Raw genomic sequence first — 5,282 nt, forward strand, 5'->3', positions numbered from 1 at the left:
GCCAAAACAATTTTGGAAAATAAAGGGAGAAGAGAACTTAATGCACCCAGATACTAAGCTTATTTTAAAGCTAAAGTAATTAAGAAAGTGTGACATTGGTACAGGAGTAAACAAAAAATAACAACTCATCAGAACAGAGAGCCCGGAAACAGACACACACGAGCACACGGGACTCATAAATATATAGATAAAAATATTAACGATATCCTTTGCCTATTTGTAAATAGGAAATATACAAATCTTTGTACAAAGGATAACTAGTCTAGGAACGTTAGTGGAATAAATTTAGTTACCCCTATACAAAAATGAAGTAACATCAAACTTCTGCCTCACACCAAAAATAAATTTCAGGGTATCTGAGACCTAAACGCACAGCACATTTTAAAACAGAGAAGATATCTTTATATCCTCAGGGCTGAGAAAAACTTATTAAAGAAGAGAAGGAAAACACAAAGCATGCGAATTTGATCCACTTCAATGAAAACTTCTAAACAACAGAAGGCATTCTAAAGGAAGTAAAAGGATGACCGGAAGTGGCACCAGTTACTGGGGATGAACATGACTCAAAAACTCTCACAAGTCAAGAAAAAGGCCAACAGAACGGACAAAGGACGCAAGACACGCCATTCACAGAAGGCCAGCAACGGGAAGAGATGCTGATCCTCACTGGTTACAAGAATACAAACTAAATCACAGATGAGATTGTTTTGTACCCACTGAACTGGTAAAGTGACAGAATCTGTCAGTAAGGATGTGGAACACGGGAACTCCCGTATATTGCTTTCCAGAGTTTAGTTGGTACAAGCATTTTAAGAGCAATTTTGCATTATCTGTTAGAATAGTTGAAGATCTACATAGCTTATGACAACTCTATTTCTTTGTATGAACACGAGGGAAGTTCTCGCACATGGGCACAGACAGACGTGCGCGAGAACACTTCAATAGTGGGAACCGGAGAAAAACCCTGATGTCCAACAGCAGGATGACGACATGGTGCTGTCCCCACAATGGGCGACTGTAAGAGCAGAGCTGTATGACGCTAATCACAAAAACAATGTAGATCAGGAAAAAAGCACTGAAATGCTATCATTTCACATTAAATTCAAAAACATTCTGCAAAACCATACTATCTCCTTTTCCGGCAACATAGACTGTTACAAATGCCATATGGTGGAGGGTGGGGGTAGGGACCAATTGAAAGAAGGTAAAGGGGCACTGGCTGATGTGGCGCAGTGGACCGAGCACGGGCTGTGAACCAAAGGGCCGCTGGTTCAATTCCCAATCGGGGCACATGCCTGGGTTGCGGGCCAGGTCCCTGGTTGGGGGCCTGCGAGAGGCAACTGATCTGCTGTATCTCTTGCACATCAATGTTTCTCTCCCTTTCTCCCTTCCTTCCCCCCTCTAAAAACAAATAAATTAAATTACAAATTTAAAAAGATAATTATCTTTGAGAGAAAGCAAGAGGAATGGTAACTGGGAAAAAGCGCACATTAACGCTTTATTACTTCCAGCAAGCGTGATCAATGCGGGGGTGGGGGTGGGGGTGGGGGGGCGATCGGTGCTTGGGCGCTCGTTTCATGCTCTGTACTTCCCTGTACGCTAGAAGTAATCGTCACTGAAAAGTAGGAAAAAAAGACTAGAAGGAAATGGTAACTCTTCTGTCTTGGTGGTAAGTTTATAAACTTAGATTTCTTTTCACCTACGTATGCTAAGTTTTCTCCAATAAATGGGTATGGCTTTTATAATGTAAAAAGTCAATGGAAGTTACATATTTTAAAACTCACCTGACAGGCCCAGACCGGGTGGCTCAGTTGGCTGGAGATTTGATTCCTGGTCAGGGTGCACACCTAGGTTGCAGGTTCAATCCCTGGTTGGGGCATGCATGGGAGGCAACCAATTGGTGTTTCTCTCTCTCACTCCATCTCTCTCAAATCAACACATTATCCTTGGGTGAGGATTGAAAAATACAAAAGGCCTCACCTGAAAAATGCAGGCTATCCGCTATTTGGCGAGGCATGACTGCCCAGCAAGACAGTACAGCCAGAAGGGGCCAGGTCACTACCTACTTGTTAAAACTGGGCCTCCCACCCACCCTGGATGAACCAGGAATGGCACCCTGGCAGGCCGGCTTCTAACCACGAGCACAAAACCAATACCATCATTTAGGATGGCACAGCAACAAAACTGAGAGAAGTCGGGGCTCTCAACCACTTTGTGAAATTGCGGAGCCCACCTGCCCTGCTCCACTTGTCTTTTACGTTCTTCTGTTCACGATTTCAGACTATCTTATCTGAGCCGCCTTATTTTTCCAGTCTCTGTTGTTCCAGACTAGCCAGCACCCGAGCCGGAAACGGCAGCAAAGACCACTTAAGGCTGTATCTCCATTTAAGAACGATCAACCTTTTAAAAAGGCGACCTAAGCTCACATTAAAAGTTAGCGGCCAAATCTCCACCAATTAATCTATAAATTAATGCAATATTCCAAAGTAAATCTCAGTAAGATTTTTCATGAACTATGACAAGCTAATGGCTAAATTCATAAGGAAGGTGCAAAAACGGTCAAAGAAAAGCATCAAAAGAACAGGGGATCTGCTTGTATAAAAATATATTTTAAAATGATAGTAATTTACAGTATAGAACAGGTAAATGGAACAGAATTCAGAATCAGACATATATATGTGGAAATAAGCCAAAGTCATAAGAAAAAAAATGGAATAAAACTGAAAACATAGTTTATGACCAAACACACACGTACACAAACAAAACACCATTGACAAAATTAAGAGACTAACAATACAGTGGGAGGAAAGACTTATATGCAATGTATGAGTAGTATACAAACTTTTTAAATGCTAATAAAGCAATATAAAAGATTACCCGATTGAAAAATAGGTAAAGGACGCAGACAAATTTAAGAGAGGAAATACAAATGACCAATACAAATAGATGCTTGCCCTGGCCAGTGGGGCTCAGTTGGTTGGAGCATTGTCCCGTAGACTCAAGGGTCATGGGTTCAATTCCCAGTCAGGGCAACCAATCTATGTTTCTCTCTCTCTCTCCCCCTTCCTCTCTCTGAAAGCAATGAAAAAATGTCTTTGGGTAAGGATAAAAAAATAGATGATTAATCTTACCACACATCAGGTAAACATATATTACAATGAAATTTTACCTTTCACCCATCAGACTGACCAAAATTTAAGCCTGATAATATCAAGTGTTGACAGGGAAAAAGCATTGTTTTCCTCCCTCATACAGCACCAATGGGAGGGGAAATGAGTTCAGCCACTGTGAAGGGCAATTAGACAGGATCTACTAAAATTAAAGTCGCCCAGAACTTATAATCCAGCAATTCCCTTTCTTGGTATCTACTCTTAAAAAGCTCACACAGATTTGCAGAAAGACAGAAAAAAAGGGTGATCGCTGGAACACCACTTTTAATAAAAACTGGGAAGGAACCTAAAATGCTCAGTAACAGAAAAATGACCAAAGAGCCACTCCACAGAACACAGAGCAGACTGGCAGAACACAGCAGACCTATACTATAACAGGGAACATTCTCCCTAATACAACCTGGAACTTTTAAAAGTTTCAAAACGCAGCCCACATGAAACATACTGACATTTCTGCATTTTGCCATGCACTCCCCCCTAGTTTTATGTACCTACAACTGGAGATATTTAAATTAATCTCGGCAAAGGGTAAGAATTCTTGTTATCATTGTATAGATGTGATTAAAAGGCTTTTTAAAAATCAGCACTTGTAATCAATTTGAACTTGCTCTTTTCATAAACAGATTTGCAGTCACCATTCATTGGCAGGTTGAGCGGGGCGATCACACACAAACTTTTGCTACAGCTGCGAGAGATGAGTCAGCTGCTCCAATTTATACCTCAGCCCCCCTTGCCTGACAGCCCGATGCCCATGTCAATTCTGGAAAACTCAGCCACCTAGTTTCCTGCTACTGAATTAAGTACTCTAATCACATCACAACTTATGAGTGTCTACTAATAAAACAGAGCTAATGCCTCCCCTCTTCACTACTAAACAAAGCAAGAATAATTATAAGCACCTGAGATAATGACAGTGCAGTAAATTCAAAATAAGGGTGTTAAAAAGGACAATAAGCAACTTGGTCTTTAACAACTTACATTCAGTAAGGAAGTTGAAGAATCCTGGGCAAATGTATGCGGGTTGAGTCCAAAACCAATCTCATTCATTCTGAAGAGTTAGTAAATGTAAAGAAGGATCTGCTCTACTCCTCGCAGGTACACATGCACACATTTTTAGGTTGCCGACAGAAGTGTCGAACTGAGAAAAAGTTGGGACAGACGCAAAGATGGCTTTTGGCTGTAGACTTGCACTCCCCCGAGAAACCATAAGCAATCCTTAACTACTCTGAACTGGCTGCTGTTCCTCCTCCCTCCCACAGGTGGCGCAGACTCAGCCGCACGGATTCCGAGGCGGCTCCTACAGCAACAGCTGGCGGGACTGTGCTCCGGTCTGGCTTCCTGGTTCTCCAGCACAGCAAAAACCAAGACGATGGATGGCTTCCTCCTCTCTCCCCAGATTTCAAAAGAAAAAAAAAATCAATGTCTGAGACCCTGCGTTTCAGCGGGGTCACGTTCACATCAGTTTCTGGGCGGGGCACTCGGTGTTGGGGGGGGATGCCACCCCTTGGGGGCGTTCCAAAGTAGGCCATTGCCTAGAACTACAAGGGGGGACGGCGGGGGCTTGGGGGGGGCACGAGGGGGCGGCAATTTTATGGACGTCACTGTCAGTAAGAAGTTGACATTTCCTTTCCACCATTAAAAATCTGAAAATTTTTAATGTTTTAACTCATTGGGATAATTCACAGCAAAAACTAAATAATCAACCAGAAAGAGTTTGTTGCTGTTTTTCCTTAACCTTTTAAAATAAAAAAAGATCATTTAAAACATTTCTTCTTGTCCTACCCAAGTGAAGAAATGCAGAACTAAGGCTTCAGAGAGGAACTGTATTAATGAAACATCAACAAGTTACAGATAAACATTTTAATTGATTAAATATATTATCTTTAAGATCCTTCTGAAATCGCATTTGAACTGTACTAATGGACAGCCAAAGGCAGTGTAAAAGAAGTTTAAACCCAGAACGTTCTGACGTGGACTCGTGACAGGAACCGCTGCCACCTGAAGTGACCAACACCGCTCCCAAGAACAATGGTATTTTTAGAAGGTAATTCATCTTAACATGTGCAAGGACAGGTCTGTAATCAAAGGCTGGGAGAAATATATATTAGTGCC

The sequence above is a fragment of the Desmodus rotundus genome, chromosome 10, assembly GCF_022682495.2.
Source record: "Desmodus rotundus isolate HL8 chromosome 10, HLdesRot8A.1, whole genome shotgun sequence".
NCBI lineage: Eukaryota > Metazoa > Chordata > Mammalia > Chiroptera > Phyllostomidae > Desmodus > Desmodus rotundus.